This window comes from Cygnus olor, chromosome 6, assembly GCF_009769625.2.
Source record: "Cygnus olor isolate bCygOlo1 chromosome 6, bCygOlo1.pri.v2, whole genome shotgun sequence".
In the NCBI taxonomy this organism is placed as follows: domain Eukaryota; kingdom Metazoa; phylum Chordata; class Aves; order Anseriformes; family Anatidae; genus Cygnus; species Cygnus olor.
This window is the reverse complement of record NC_049174.1, coordinates 36,269,117-36,286,285: the sequence shown is the minus strand read 5'-3', so window position 1 is coordinate 36,286,285 and position 17,169 is coordinate 36,269,117. Positions and strand designations below refer to the sequence as shown.

Below are 17,169 nucleotides of genomic sequence, written 5' to 3'. Positions count from 1 at the left end.
CCCAGCCTCCTCGTGATGTCATTTAGCCTGCTTGTTGGAATGACCCGAGTGTTTTGCCTTAAAAACTTTGCCTAGGAGGCCCTTCGACACACTTAACGATTCCTGGTAAGAGAAAAAAATATTTGCTGATGACAGCTATGAATATATTCTCTTTAATTGTCACTTATGTCTCTGTCCCATCCTCTGCACCGCACTAAAAATAGTAACTTGGGCTGATGGTTTCAACACCATCTAATGCGTGTGTATTATTGCACACAAACCTACATAAAAATGTCAGGATGAGACCTAAGCCAGGAATAAAACTGAAAATTGCAAACATGAGACAAGACCCAAATAATGAGGGTGTTACACGTAGATATTATATCGGTATCTCTGCAAATACAGGTGGGCAGAGCTGTGAAGTTCCTAACTCCTTTCCATACTTAGAGGGTGCCTAGAATAATATTTGCCTGTTTATTTGTAAATAATTTGTAGGTAGCACTTATATTTATCCTTAGCCTTCCTCTGCTTCCTTTAATAGCACGCTTTGCTAATCATGCTGCAACACTTGTAAGGTAAGTGCAGAACATATTTCCCTGTCCATTTTTGCAGAGGATAAATTTGTTCAAATTACACAGCAAGTGTCTGGCAGAAGCAAGACTAGACACCAGGGACAAAATCCCTTTGATATCACTGAGGCAAGGATTTATTCCAGGAGCCTTGTCTCCAGTCCTCTGTCTACCCTGCCCTGTGAATGCCGGGCTTTTGTTGATACTCGATCCAAGACCCAGCTCATAGGGTTAAAGGAAAGTCTGACACAGAGGCAACAATAGCAGTGTTAACGTGACACTGTAGTTACGGTTTTGTCAGCATTTCCATTATAAACTTCTGTTTGCAGCAATATAAAATCAACCATAAAAAAAAAATAAATCGCTGTGAACTAAAACTTGGCATACCAGAGTCCAGGAGGGAATTTTGAGCTTTTGGAAATAATGGCTTCTGATTACCATGGACAGGCATGACACGATGTGCAAATATACACTCTGTGTTGCGCTGGGAAAAAGCATAACAAGTGTCAGCACTCTGTCGCGGCCCAGGGTGTGAGGAGAGAGGGTGTCTCTGACTTTTGGAAAGGCGAGCGAGATTTTATTTTCCCCAGGAACATCTGATTAATGCCCTTAGCTGGTTCCTAATTCTTCCTGTTTATTTTATATCATCCCATGTCAGGGAAACGCGATGGCTGGTTTTTGGGTTTCCAGCAGATCAGACACTCAGCTGGTGTTGATCAGCACAGCCCCACCGAAGTCCAGTGAAGTTAGGTTGACTTACGCCAGCGGACAGTCTGGCTCCATATCATCTTTCCCCAGAAGGCTGCAGCATTTGCTACCCATTTGGAGCGCCAGTTAGTGTTTGTTTAACTTTGAAAGTCCATTTCGCTGTTACCGATCAAATTCCAGGCACAGGACGGGCATAAATTGACTTGAACGTGGACAACCACCGCGGACGTGGCTGGTTACTTTTAAGTTGTGGTGCGCATGTATTTATTGTGCTGTATTCCATGTTCTCTTCTGTCAGACAGCAAGACGATGGAGCAGGTGGTACCCGGCCAGCTCAGCACCACGAGGGCGGCCCAGGGGGGCTGTGACCATGGCCCAACCTTTCCCCAAGACGGCGATCCTGGGGGACGGAGCTGGGTCACTATCCCCAGGAGGCCTCGGAGCGGCGCTCCCTCCTGCATCATCGCCGTGACTCGCACAAAGGACGAGACGTTGGCCAGAACGAGGGCTTCCCAACACAGCATTTCCCACCAGCCGCTTTGGAACGCGAGTCCTCCTTTCTGAATTCAGCTCGGAAATAATTACGATGCCATAGCAGCTTTGGCTTTCGGTGGTGTTACTAATCACCGAGCGCTAAATGCGAAGCAGCTTCGCAGAAGTGCTCCGGGTCAGGTTTCGGAGGGCAGACGTCAAAGCGAAGGTGCAGCAAAGTGGAGGTAACTCCTTCAACTGCACGCCGAGCTGGGCGTGCGAGGGGAGAAGGAGAAAACTACTCGCTGGGGTTTTTTTAGACGTGACATTTCAGTGATGTACCAACAGAGGAAATTTTGCTTGCAGAATCCTGTGAGCAAAACACTTCTGAGAATGTATGTATACAATTGTTTAAAAAAACACAGGGTTACTGACACAGATGCCAATTTGGTAGGGCATATGGAACATTTACACTTGCCTTTTTCATTCTTTCTTGCTACAGCTGGTACTGATTTAGTATGTGAAATTTTACTAGCAGGAGTGCTAATCAAGACAGAGATTTCTGTGAGGATTTAGTCATTTATGTGGAGGAAAACTATGGGTATCATTAAAAAGTACAAGATCATCGATGAGAGAAACATTATCATTAGCATCCTACATTTTAAAGAGGAAAAAAAAAAAGTACTGTATCTCTTGAGCAGCAGTAGCAGAAATTATTTTCTTGAAATGTTCAGTCATGTCACCTCTCGAAGTTTGGGGGAAGAAAAATTTAAATATACTTAAAAAAAAAAAAAAAAAAAAGGTAAATAAACTTACAAACAAAACAACAGCAAGAGTTGTTCCAAGCGGCTTTGTAAGCAGTGTGCTAGCCTGCTCTGTAACATTGAATGGATATGGCTAGGAATGGGATTATATCCAAAAAAAACCATCCAGAGCCTGGATCTGTGTTTGAATCTGAAGTTCCCATTCAAACCCAACTCAGTGATGGCCCTCCATGTCACCATCGCAGTGTTGGATCCAGCATTACTCCACAGCTATAATGCACAGCTTGTCAAAGTTCCCTTTTGGTGGTCGGTTTTCTTTTTTTCTTTTCCTTTTCCATTTTTTTTTTTTTTCCCAGCAATTGTGATCTGGAATGGAGATGTTCAGACCTTAAATACCAATTCTGGCCAATTTCTGCCGGCGACAAGAAATACTATATTCCATTAAGAAGGCAATGAGCGTGCATTACGTATCCAAGAGGCGATTTTACATTACACACAGTGTAAAAAATTATGCTCGGGTTTAACTGCCATTTCCTGCCAAGATTATTCCAGTGCAAACAGCAACAGAGCAAGTGCTGTGTGTTAAATATGCTGTACAGGTGGCTGGGTGATACGGGAGACCTGAGCAATAAACGCCGACATCTGCGGCCGGAGGGGGCTGAGCAGCGGTGCGCGTGGTCCCGGCGGAGGGCGGCCAGCTGCCCGCGCCTGCAGCATCGCCGGCCTGCAGGGATGGGTGAGGAGCTCTGGAGAGGGATCCAGGCCCTTTTCCGGCTGCTTTCCCACCGTGGCTGGGGATTACAGAGGGGACCCAACATGAGGAGGATGCTGGGCTGGTCTTCTGGGTGGTAGGTGGCACTCTGAAGTGCCGTAGATTTGCCGTTCTGCCCAGCAAATAAATAAATGCCGGGATTCATCTCAGCTTCTCAGGCTTCATATCGAGACTCCTAATTGGCAAAATAACGCCAAGCAGGGTGTGGAGAATAAAATCAGGACACGTGCATTCTCAGCTTCCTCCCAAGCATCTCCCTTGCTGGGGATGACTGTAAATTTTAGGCAGATTCCCAAGTATCACTGAATTCAGCAGGTCTGCTGCAGATGTGAGGGGTCCCTCTGATGTTTGCAGGTAATGCTTTCTCGTGATAACATCTTCATAACTGCAACAACAATTTATCATGTACTTTGGGATCTACCAGGGCTCAAACTTTCAAAGAAGTCCCAGTAAGTTAGGCACTGAACCCTTTTTTCTTTAGGCACTGAACCTTTTTCTTTTTTATTTCCACAACACTGGATTTCAGCACCTGTGACACAGTTTCCTGATTACTGGTATTTTCCAATATTATGTCTAGGTAGTAGAAAAGCTGAAGTCTTACTGTAGAGCTGACTGGCTCCTGGCTATGACGAGGACAGTATTCAGTATAAAAGGCTTTTCCCCAAGCACTAAGCACAAGCATCTCCTGGGGGCAGGGAAGTGGCCATCGAGTGGTTTAGCTCAAAGCGAGCAAAACTGCAGGGGAAAAAGCAAGCTGGTGTGTGTTGGCTTGAGCATTGCTGTGTACCAGAAGTACACACGTGTATGTGAAAGCAATGCAGAGACTTCACCGGACCGAGGGAGTGGGTCAGCCTCTAGTCCGAAGGCAGCGGGGCACCTCGGGGCTGACGCCTGCAGCAGCGGAGCTCCCTTCTCCCGAAACCTCAGGCATTTGACTTTTGTTATCACAGCTGCCCAAACTTCTCCCCACTGCAGCCGGGAGAAAAAGTCTGATATTGGGTCAGAGCGGGCGTATCGTAGGCTTGCCTCTGCCTCCCAGCAAGAAAAGAGAGAGAATCGTGACGGCGATTTTATTCTTGTTATTCATCAGAATGGCTGCACCAGCAAAAAAAGCGCAGCGCGGCAATCTGAAGTCTTAGACAGTTTGCGATGTTTAAACATCTTAAGCACTGTTGAGCATTTTCTCTCCATCTCTTGATATGGCACTGCGGTTTTATTTAAGCAATCCCGAAAATCATGGCCAGCTGCACCATCTGCCAGAGATGATGCAGGATGGGTGCCTCCAGCATGTCAGTGCTCAGATGTCATTTAAAAGGGAAATGCTTTCTGCGCTGCGAAGGGGGCAGAGACAAAGAGCGCGGGCGGGCAGCAGGCTGTGCTAAGTGGCAAGAAGAATTGATACCTTTTCTGAGGCCTGACCCGAACATCTGAGTTCCTCCCCTTGGGGTTTCTCACCCCCACATGGCCTTTTTTTTTTTTTTCCTGTTTTTTTCACAGAGACAGTCTCCTGATGTGGAACAGGTGGCTCGTCCAGGTCACTGGGCGCAGCGGTGGCCCTGAAAGCCACCTCGGTGCGAGGCTGCGGCTGCCAGATAAAGGTCAGTCCCTCGCCGGTCCCCGGCACCTTCCCGGCAGCAGGTGGCCTCCGGGACCATCTCACACGTCCGCCTGACGAAGAAGCCACGCCGCACCTTTGGGGAACTGTTTGCAGCAGAGCGAGGCGTGATCACAACCAGGCGGAAGGGTGTCGTAGTCACTGTGCCGCGGACACGAGGGCCAGAGCCTGAATATTCGATTACACGTCAGTCACAGCACATTAGGCAATCTTCCAGTCTGCCAGCTCTGCCCTTCCCAGCTCCAAGCGAAGTGTCAGCAGGAAAGAAGTAGCACGGAGGCGATGCCAGAGCCGGCTAGCTAAGGGAGCCTCGATCCCATCAGAAAAGCCCTTTATCAGCGATTCAGTAGGCCCAGGGGGGTCTCCCCAGCTGTTTGTGCCTGGTGAAGGTGGATGCAAACCGCCCCCGGTGCAGTGCTGCTCACTTTGTCCCTGGCTTTCAAGGTATAAATGTGCATAAAAGCAACAGATGATGCAGCGAGGAATTCGGGAACTGCCATTCCAGCAGCATTACCAAAATATCCCGCTCTTTCAAATAAATGGCTATAAAAACACGTCGCTCTGACCGAGCATTTTCTGGACCGTTTTGCTTGCACATTACTTAGCGAAAATATGTTAGGAGTGGAAGTTGAGAGCTGTGGACAATTTCCCACTTTGTATAAGCCAGAAAAATCCCTTCTCAGCTCCAAGAAGGAAACTACTTTCCAAAATGTCAGCTCATGCAGAAAGTCCCAGTTCAGCTGGAACGAGCCGCTCTGTTTGCGCTCGGCGGTTTCTGGAATAACACAAACCCGCGTACACCCATGCAAGGAAGCACAAGCATGACAGGATAATGCGGGTAGATTATTCCCATCGGAGCTCGGGGCTTATTATGGTTTTTGTTAAGCATCCTCCACCTAATAGCCACGGCCACAGGAGAAGTAAATGGTGGCGTTCCCGTTCTGGATCTTCTGCTTCCGCAGCTGAGCTGCGCCTCCTGTTTGGAGACCTTCAAAGTGAATTGGAAATCAAAGGAGACAACGCGGCCGTCACTGGGTGGGACGCTCATAAACAGAACTTCAGCTTTGTCTACTTTGATTTCGGATTCACTTTGAGTGTTTTTCTGACAGGAGGGGCAGGCATCACAAGGCTCTCGGTGGCAGCATCGCCATTAGCTTTTCCAGTGACCGCTACTGTTTAGCTGGAGAGACAGCAGGATTGTGGTGGGTGTCAATGGAAATAACCCTTATGATGCTTCCAAAGCTTCAAATCTGTCCTCAGGTTCCAAAACTCCAAGAAGTACTTAGAGGGAGAGACTGCCTATGGAGGGGAGAGGACAGAGTGATGGATGAAACAATAAAAACAACATGGCTGCTACAAGTAAAAGCGGGATGCTGCCATTTGTGATGCATTATGTGTACGATTGTGTTAGAGGGATGGGATCCGGACCCTGCGCTGTGTGACGGGTGCGGGACGAGACCCTGCACGGGGCAGGATGGCTGGACCATGGAGGTAGGCTGTCTGATGTGAAAGACCACCACCACGAGGAGTTACCTGCCAGGGTAAGGGCAGCCCTTGGCAGTAGGGTGGGGTGGGAAGGGAACGAGTCCATGTTGGGCAGCACTTGGAAAAAAATTACTGCTTTCCCCTTTTATCACCCTCTCCTCCTTGACCACGTTTGAAAAGGGCATCTTCAGTGCCGACGGCAGTGTTGTTGCAGACAGAAGGGCCCAGCTGAGAGCAGCCGGTGATGTGTGCCTTACTTTTAAAAAGAAAGATGTGTCTTGACAGCTTGCCAAATACCACATCTGCCTCTCTTTGCACCTCCGCGGGTGAAGCTGAGCAGCAAGGTGGCGAAGAGCAGCAAACCTACCCATTAACTGTGTGAGGGCCGCTCTCTCCTTTTCTGCCCGACAGCTGTAGGAGATCCTCGGCCTGGGAGGACCTCCCCGAAGCCCCATCTGCAACACCTGGGGAGAGGCACAGCTGCCAGCTCCCTGCCGCGGGGCCAGGAGGCACCACCAGCTACCACCACAGGTGGGCTGGGAAGAAGCTAAGGTAATATATTGAGCCCTTTTAAGTGTTTTCTTTTTCTTCAAACTCTCTTCCATTGGTGTTTTCTTCTTCTTCATGATGGACCTCTGTTGGGGAATGTCGATGAGGCCACGCAAGCCATGATGATCATTGAGTTGGCTTTCTCTTCAGGTGCTGAAGCTGTGTCCTGGCTAACCAGGTAAGTCCATCTTGCTTTATCCGATTAGGTCTCAGGATCTGGGGGTTGTGTATCTGGTGTTCTATTTTTAATTGCCGATCATAATAATATTAACTCATAACTTGATGGCCTGCGGGTTTCTCGTTGGGAATATTTTGCCTGCAACACCGAGTTTATGTTTGGTATGCAGCGCATTGCCATTGTGTAAATTTTATGAACAACTTCTATTATCTTTGAAACCACATGAACAACAAACAGTTATAATTATGGCTGAGGATGCTATAGTGTTTCAAATGTGCCTACAGTAGTGGTATTACAATGAAAGCGCTCTGCTTGCCTGCAGCTTTTGCTGTGTTCAATGACATCACAATTATGCTGTATTTGAGCTAAAACTTCTGTCCTTAAACAGAAACAGCTTGTGTGAAACCTCTTAGGTTTTCCTTCTCATTTCTTTTGATTGTTCCTGGACTAAAATTGGTTGAAAGAGTGAATATGGTAGGGTTGCGCATTTTTACAGGCTTTGTGTCTGGGTTTGCTGCTAAGAAGTTGTAGGTAGTTCGTGTTGTTGTGTTTGGAAAATGAATGAATGTTATTTAAAACCTCCGAGCAGGCATCTGCTACTTGTCAAGTGGTGATCTTCTGGTCCTGGGGTATGTTGGCAACCCTGTGATTTGTGATAATGGAATTACGGAAAAACAAAGGCGTGACATTGTGACCGTGTGACACTGTGACCGTGTAAAACAAAGCTTTAGTTTCATAAGTAAACGCACTTTTTGGGTGAAATATCTGAGTGTGTGTCTTCCAGCACAGCGCTGGATGTTAACGTACCTGAGCCAGCTCTGGCTGGCAGACAGCCGCAGCCCACATCGCAGTGGCAGGACGGACGTGTTCACGAGCTGAAAAGCTGCCCGTGCACATATACTACTTCCTTTTCATTAAATTGTTTCTATTCTGTTATATTCTGGTGTCTGACGAGGGCCTTCGTGGCCCCAGACCCGAGCAAATTGTTGCCTCTGGGTGCCGTAGCCCCCTGCCTCCTGCTGCGGAGCTGCTGGTGGCTCTGCAGCACTCCAAGCACGTCTTCCAGCCCATAGTCAGAGATGTTTCTTATGACTGCTAAGAACCATGGTAACATCCAAAAATACCCGTGGTGGCCTGCAAAACTGGCTGAAGAGTAAGGCGAGAATTTCCCAATAAATATCTGATTATTATATTAAAAATATTTCTTTCATGTAAGACTTAGCTTAACTAACTCTGCAAATTGAATGTGGTATCTTTCTAATGCTTCTCTGAGTCTCTGTGATTGTTTTCATTATTGTTATTATTGTAACTGTTACTAGAATGAAATTATTTACCCACAGAACTAAATGAATATTTTTATTGATATTCAGCTCCCGCCTGCATTAGACCGGTACACTGCATCCACAAAATTCCCATCCCCTCCAGCACTGCAGGTTTCTGTGTCACTGGGAGTGGCTATGAGAGCTGCTCCCATTGTTTGCCGTGCTGGGGATGCATCAGGGGCAGATCAGAAAAAGTGGAAAATGGCCTTTAAGAGGTCCTGTGCCCATCAGCTCACTGCTGCTCGCTTCATAGGATTGAGCTGTGCTGGGCCTTTCTGCTGGGTGCTCGAGTGCTGTCTGCCCAACACACGTGCCTGAGGGCTGTCCCACTTCAGCAGGCTCTTTGCCACGAGGGGACACCTCATAATCCTTTAAAAAAACAAAACAAAACAACAAAAAAAAAAACACCTCTTCAGGCTCTCTGTAGCACAGCCGGCTCCATGGCCATTGGTGCTCAAGAAGTCACCGTCGTGTTTTAGGATCTTTCCCCTTTTATTTGCATTTGGTGAATATTCTTGGCCTGGCTAGCACTGAAATAGCCCGCTGACAGCGGGGTGATGGCATAGCCATTGGGTGGTGGGGTGCTGACCAGTAGGGCCATGAATAAAAGTCAATGAAGTGTGTAAGCAGTGGAGCACATAATGACCAGCAAGTCTGCAGCATTCCTCCTCTAACACACGGACAGATGTGGTTAAATTGTACATGGGAGAGCCAGGGGAACTAACTTTTCGTGCTGGGTTGGCGCCCGACTCATTTGTGACCTTGGGACAGCGGCTTTAGCACCGATGGCTTTGCTGTTTTCCTGTTTGGGAGGAAGGGGGAAGGTAAGTGTCAGGGGAGGGGGTGGCCGTATCCTGATTTACGAGTGGTCGTAAGGCTCGTGTCCAAGATCCTAATGGGAGACTCTTTAGAGAAGTGCGGGGAGTCGGGCAGGTGCTTGGTTGGAGTAAATCAGTGTAGTTCAATTAAAATCAATAGATGTATCCCATCTGGAGCGATAAAGGCTTTCCCATCAGTTAAAGCACTGGCCCTTAGTACGTAAAAGGAGCTGGAGATGCTGCTCCTTCTCTCCCAGGAAAGGTTGCACCTGAGAACATGCATTCATAACAAAAGCCCTTGGCCTATGGGATTTCTTACCCACAACAAGGATGTGCAGAGGTGAATCACAGGGCAGTTTTATTTAGGAAACATGGAGAATGAATTACAACCTTTCACGTTACCTTTGACTCTTTGGCAAGGACAAATTAAAATTGGCAACCTTCTCTCTAGCAATATAAAATCATTAACATCTGCATCACTTCTGTTGGTAAATATATAAACCAGATCAAGTAAAACTGATATAAAAATGTAACGTAGGCCAGGCTCTGGTTGCAAGCAACCTCTGAAATTGCTGCTTTTGTTGGCATTGGTCTGTGGCTCGTGCTAATTTTGTTAAACTCCTGCAGTTGACCTGATTCAACCCCTAGCCTGGATGTTCTGGATGTTTAAAACAATATTTTGCCACCCGTTTGCAGAGGTGAAACAAGCTAACATAAACCAAATTTACAGTAATTTAAGTGTTTGCAGAAAAATTTTAAGCATTTTAAACCATTTCAATTAAAAGAAAAAACACAGCCTAATTCAAGGAACTTTTGCTTAGACCAGGCCTTCGTTTCCAAAATCTGTACTGTAATATTACACAATAGACTGAGGTGCTGATTATGCCACAGATAATGTAGTTGTTAATGATCAAGTTAATGTTAAAAGCCATTACTGCTCATTGACATAATTCTCAGAACATTATACTGGAGAAGTGCACCTTTTGTGTAGCAACAAAATGACAAAATGGAAATGTTAAAAGTTGAGTGCCTGAATAATAGCCTGTGAAATCATTTAGACAAGATCATTGTTGTTGCCATTGTGAAAGAACCAGAGAGTGACAGAATGAGAGACAAAAAAAAAAAAAGAAAAAAGAGGAAGAAAAAGAACCACCACCAAAAGGGGAGAAATAAAGAAAAGCGTACCCCAGAGTGTCTTTCCCGAAGCAGGATGTGAGGTGGAGAGAATTCCTGCTCCTCTGTCTCTCCCATTGGGAGGGTCCTGGTCTGACAGCAGAGCACCCTCCTCTGGCAGCTCGCCCAAAGTGAGAGCCTTCGGGACGGGACAGCATCGCCCCAGCACCAGGGTGGGAAACTCCGTCAAACACACAAAGTGTGTTCTTGTCAGTTTGCCAGGAAAAATCTAGGACGGTGGCCCCGGAGTTACGTAAAAAACGTCGATCGGGGATGCTTTTGCTGTTTGGCCCCCAGATTGGGTCACCGGCCACGGTGGCTGCCCGTGTGCTGCCCACGAGCATCCTTTACCTTAGGCCACGAGGATTTGCAGCTCGCGTTGTAATGCCCTCTGAGCCACGTGCCACCCACGGGCATCCCTTTGCCTCTCTGGGCTTTAATAAAGCGGGGAAAGAGCAGGGAGTTGTAGTAATGGGCTAAGCAGCAGACAGCCTATTAAACGCCTGCAGTGGAGGGACACTTTACTGAGCAATATACTGTGCAACAAGCCTGTGTTAAAACATTGACCCACAACATTTGGTCCATAAAAATAGTTACATTCACGGGGACTCCTGGCAGTGATAGTTTTAATGCAGGTCTGTGTCATGGCATAAAATAAATGACTTCCGACATTACAGTAAATACTTAAAAGCTCCACTGAAAACCTTTCTGTGTAAAGCAGCGAGCACGGCACAACTACCTGTAGGTAATGGTGGCGTTGCTTTTAGCCACCCACAACGATCTGCTTTTATGCAAAAACAGCCTTCAGCCCAAAGCCAGTCCCTCCCCAGCCCTCCTTGCTTAATAGGGTTGGGCAAACGGTCGTGGAAAGGCATCGAAAGATACTGACTGTATTGCGTTTTCATTTTGGATATCCTACAAATGGGGCTTTCTGCTCTGATAAAGGCGTACCTGTATAGCAAAGGGGACTTTGAATTTGACTTTACTTGCTTAACATCTCTCATTCCCAACATATCAGAATTATTTTGCAGCCTTTGGCAAAGTTTCTGTGTGTAAGAGCTGTTGCCTAATAAATTTGGAGACATACCAGCTACAGGATGTGGTGGCATCTTTTGCAGTGTGCCAGCGTTTCTCCAGCACAGGCCTTTTTTGACCATTTTTTGTTCTCAGGTGAGGAGTCGGAAATACAAGAACACCCTTCTCAAATAAAGCACTTCTCCAGCAAAGCTGCCAGCCCACCCTCCAGCCTTCACCCTTTTCCTCTCTTTAATGCATTAACTTTCCAGGAGGGCTTTGATTCTCCTCCTCTTAATGTTCCTGTAAGCTCCCACAAAAGCATCCAGTATATTCTCTGCCTCCAGTAACTGTCTTTCTCAGGATATCTTACTACAGGGTCTGCTACTCTTGGCACCCTCTTCCTATGACCCCAGCCACTACTGAATTAAATCTCTTCCATGGTTTGGCTATGAATTGCAGCCTAAAGTCCATAACTAAACTGTGCATGATATTGGAATTCAGCAGGAGCTGCGGCCAGCGATTAGGAATGGTAGACCCTGCCACTTTATCTGTCATGACAGGATGGAAATTTTAGGGAAGGAAAATTACTGGCAGGTCACAGTTTGGAAGGAAGGTAGCACTAGTACAGGGCTTCTGTTTCTGCTGTGCTCGTTGCTGTAATGTGAAGGATTGTGTAGTTCTTTGGGACAAGTTAGAGCCTCAAAGAAGGGGTTAAACTTCTACTTCCTCTTGCTGTGCAGATATGGATTTCTTATTTATTAATTTAGTATAATTATTATTTATTTTATTATTTATTCTCCCTCTCCAATGGAAAGGGAGAAATGTTGCCAGCCTCTGAATGCAGAAATAAGTTCACTCTGTCCTGATAACCAAAATCTGCACTATATCTGGCTAATTTTGATACCTGCAGAAGCAGTTCACTAAACCACCTGGATCCACGAGCAAGTACCATTCTGTGCACTCTTAAATGAGCAGTATTCAGTAGAAGGGAAATGTATTGCTTCTGCCAGTTTTCCCATTTCTTGCCATTTCTTTACCTAACTTTGAGCTAAAGCCAGCTGGTCTTCACCTAGATATTTATTTCTCTCAGATAGTAATCAGTTGAACAATATTGCAGCTCCTCAGGTGGAGCTGGGACTCATAAGACCACTGCTGTCACTGAAGCCCATGGTTTACCAGATGCACCCCTCTTGGTCTCATCCATCTGCTGGATTAGAGATGAGATGCAGCTGATCCTGAGCAGGTTCACCAGACTATAATGTGGAAGAGATAACGAGCATTTAACATGCGGGGATCTATCCCTGAAAAATGCTCAAACCTGCCTTTTTTTTTTTTTTTTTCTCTCCTTTCTGTCTGGTTTGAAAGGCCTCTGGGCAGTTTAATTGTAACTACTTATCCCTTCAGCTAGGGAAGAAACCTTAGTTTGGGTTAAAAAGCCAATTGGCAGAGCCCAGGGGTGTAGGTAGAGGTTAGGGGCTTTGTGAGCCTGATTGGTGCTGTCCCTTCCAGTAGCCTCCTTTTGAAAAGGGAGAACTTGTAATAAAGTGGTTAAAATATTATGTGTAGAGAGATGGTTTTCGAAAACATTGTCTGAGCTGTGGCAATTCAAGGTGAGGGAGCAGATGATGTTTTGAAGGGGAAACGGTGAAGGAAATTAAAGATGCTGAGAACTGCTGCACAGCTGTGCAGATGGGGAGAGGCAAGGTGCAAGTAAGGCAAGGCTGGAAAGCCAGCATGGGAAAATATTAAATAGTTTGAATATGCGTGCTACGTGAAATCCCAAACATCTTTTCAGTGCATGTGTCTGCATGGCTTGTCCATCTCAGAGCCTTTAAGGTCTGGGTAGAATAAACAAAACCACTTTTGTTCCTCTTCCCATTTCAGTCAGTAGTTTCAAGAAACGTGTTCAGGTGGAAAATACCAGAAATCATCCTACCTGTGCGCACTGTTATCTAATTAATGCTCTGTCCTTCATTTCTGCTAGAAGGCCAACATGTTTCCTTCAAAGAGATTAGTTACAAAGAACTGGGAGCTGCACAAAATATTTCAAGGAAATGAAACCCGGTCAGGAAAAACGAACTCTTTCTCTTCATCCTACTCCCCCCAACTTGATTAGTATCAGCTTTAACCAAAGAAATGTCCCTTGAGTGGAGGACCTGAGTCCCATGTGTCACCCCAAGAGAAATTTAGGTCTGAACCCAGGATTTTATAGAGAAAGTGCTGATACAGCTGCCACACGGCACAGCTTTATGAATGGGGTGTTGATAAGCGCTGTGAGCAGCCATCATATCGGAATTACAGTGCAAACCAGGCATGTGCACAGGTCACTGCCTTTTATGAACACATGTTCCCAGATCTTATGACAAATAGGAAAGTAGCCCATTTTGACCTTTGAAGCCTGTTGCAAAGTCATTGCTGAGCTATTATTTGAGTAGCTTGAGGTAGAATAATGTTCAACTCAGCTTCCTGGAGCTGCATTTGAAATGCAATTAATTGACTGCTGTTAGTTGTCAATTAACATTTATTATCAATTAGTTCATCAAATTGATTAGTTGGCAGGACCTTAAAGCCTAAATGCACTCCTTTCCATTATAAATATGTCTATAAGAGTAAAAGCTACTCACTAATTGATGTCAAACTGAAATTGCTTATGTTGGTCAAGAGACAGAGCACATTGTTTTTTAAATCTATATTAAATTAATTTTGCAGCAAATACATCAGTAGTACATTATTTTAAAACACTATCTTTAGTGCATGTGACTTTGTGTGGATCTCTGGCAACCCTTACAGTGTACAGGTATAATATGGGAATTGTAGGTAGGCTTTTTCCTTGTTTGAGAAGTGATGCTGTTTCAGACAATCAGACTAATTTTTCATTAGTCTACCCTCTAAAATGGCTTGTGGCAAAATGTATGGCACGAAAGCCCTTTGGCTTTAGCAGACCTACTGCAAAACTACATTTCTCCCTTTCTCCCCTCTCTCACCACTTTAGGCCTGTCCAAAATTTGAGGGGCCATTCTTGTCCCATAGGCACTAATCAGGATTATTCAGGAACTTCTCTTTGTGACCAAAACAGAACACAAAAAATAGTTGAGTATTTATATATAAAAAGAGCAATGGGAATGTTATTTTCAGTACTTTATTCTTGCAAACTAGTAAACCATTCCTGTGTTTGTGACAGCCTTATCAAAGAGATGAGAAAAGAGATGTCTGGGTTAGTTTTACAGTTTAAAATGCAATAGTTGTCTTGACTTCAGCAATTTGTTCTTAATCCTAGGGCTGAGGAGCTGAAAAAAAAAATCCCAAAAAGTATCCCTTTAACTTTTTGCATGCACAAAATACCTGAGAGGGGGTTATTCATTTTCACTGCCTTTGTGCAAGATGATTATTCCTGCACCCCCCCAAAACTGTGACCTAAATATGGCTGAAAGACACAACATGTGACCTGCTTAGTGCTGCCTGTCATGGCCTGGAGCCACAGCAGGAACTCTATTAGTGGGAACAGCACAGATGCTACCAGATGGCCAACATATTGTCCAGAGATGACCCATGTATAATTGCAGAAAGTTCAATACATTCAGGTTTTGAATTTAATTGCATTGACCACCTTAGCTACTGCTGCAACACAATTTAATTTATTTAAGGTGGAAACTTGCTTTCAGAAGGAGAATCGTTATGCTTTTAATATTGCATTTGTGTTTTGCTAACTGTAGGAACATGAGCTCTGTGCATGCTAACAGATGTTTACAGAGGTCAGACTACCTGAATGCGGTTCAAGCAATTCAAGCAATGAGGGAACAATACAAGATTTTTTCCCATTCACTTCCTGCAGTTTATTTAGATCAAGTTCCTTGGGACCAAATCTGGCAGTCTTGACTCAGGCAAATAGCCCACTGGAGACAGTAAAAATAAACAAAAGGACTCCTTTAAATATTTGAGCATGAGGGGCTTGCTTGATTAGTGACTGCGTAACAAGCTGCTTAATTTTTATCTTTTAAAGATGCATTTTAGACAGCACAAATTACCTACTAAATCTTCAGACAGTGAAGTAAAATCTTTTATTCCATTTCTCTCCTACATACCATGGCTATACTGTGTCAGCACAGCCCTCCCGATACCAGGAGCCTCCTGGATCAGATTTAGGGCCAGGCCCCAACCAGCCATTCCCGTACAGCATAGGACTGGGCTCCTTTCTCAGCCTCACACAGTGCCTCTGCTACCTTGAGCTGTAATATATTAATTTGGGGTGGCTTTTATTTGTTTCTCTACTTCCAAAAGTCCAGTCTTGATGTGGCTTGGTTGCAGTCTGCTGCAGTAGTGCTTTTTGAGCATGACTACATATATGTAGTGTGTGCCCATGAGCATGGCAGGAGACTGGAACATGGCTGCTCTTTAGGACCCCAAAGTCCAGCTGCAGGTGAAAGGGAGCACATAGGCCTCCAAAGGAGCAAGTGAAGGGACACATCATGCTGCAAGGTGCCAGGAGGGCAGGTAACTGTGAGAAGGGGATTGCACGTGGGTCTGTTACTTCCCTCTGCTGCCTTTGAGGAGGTTCTGGCACAAGTGACCGTGTTAACAGATTTCCTCTGGGATCTTGGGGGTCTGATTGAGGTGGGTATGGTGGGCTGGTGGGTATGAGCTCTTGTGGGTACACTGGGAGCTTCCCTGAGGTGGAGCTGGGAGCAAACCCAGTGAAGGCGCTTCACTGTGAAACACTGGGCAAACTGTGTACTCTCAGTGGGCCTGATCAAAGGGCTGTGCAAGGCCATAAGTTTTTGTTGTTGTGTTGAATGTGGTAGGCTTTGAATGGGGCTTTATAAGCCTCGGTCCCTGCGTATGGATAAAATATTAACACTCCCTTTCTATCTCTACCCATCCCTGTATTCCCTGTTTTCTATTTCTACCTCTCCTCACTTCCCGTGTTTTGCTATATTGGCTACCTAGGTCGTAAGCTTTCATTGCAAGATACTAAAATGTGTGTTTATGTTACATTGAAGGAGAACAGCCTAGACTAGCTTGGCCTGTATAGGCCCTATAAAATCCTAAACATTGGAAACTTTATTATATATTTTTTCCTTTGAGTATGCCATAGTCTGCTGAGTTATATTCATTACATTAAGTCATTTGTAAACTTCCAGTAGGAATATTCACAAAAGTGGTCAATCCTCAATAGATGTTTTAAAATCTAATGTTTTTATGGTGTGTATGTGTGTGTAATATAAAAAGATAAGTTGGTGATGAGGGATGGCTACAAACCATAACATGTGGTTCTGCATCCAAATTGTAAAGGGATGTGTGGGCTCCTGGCCCAACGATAAATGAGAAGGCCTCATCTCACAGTTTGGCTACAGCCCCCTCTTTCCCTAAATGTAGTGGTCAAGGTCTTGATTTGCGTTCATCACTACCAATATATCAGACTGATTTCCTTCACGTGCAAGAAGGAAACCTTTTTATGTATCAGAACCTTCACAATGAAGACTTATCGTTTTAGGGATAGTGAAGTGGGTGAATATTGCTCTTTTTTTCTTCCTTTTTTTTTTTCTTCCTTCTATGCTGTCTCTAATCAAATGTAATCACCGCAGCATGTGTTATTGATTTTGTAATTGCTTCTTGAATGGTTTGGGCCCCAAGACTGCTACACTTTGTGAGGATGTCATTTGGGTTATATATATAAGCTAATGGATGATGTATCTTTTTATTAGGAAAGCCCTCTAATATCTCAGTTAAGGATGAAAGACTTCTCCCAGAA

General features: G+C 45.2%; 1 long non-coding RNA gene across 2 annotated transcripts in view; it reads left to right on the top strand.

Moving 5' to 3' along the window:
* Positions 1-4,736: 4,736 nt before the first annotated feature.
* LOC121071863 overlaps positions 4,737-17,169 on the top strand; it is a 90,098-nt gene continuing 77,665 nt past the window's right edge. Inside the window, exons 1-2 of one of the 2 annotated variants that reach the window (XR_005820829.1) lie at positions 4,737-6,369; positions 6,775-7,090. This is a non-coding gene — a long non-coding RNA (uncharacterized LOC121071863). Of the gene's footprint in view, positions 7,091-17,169 lie in introns of both variants that reach the window. The other variant, XR_005820828.1, reaches the window with a different exon arrangement.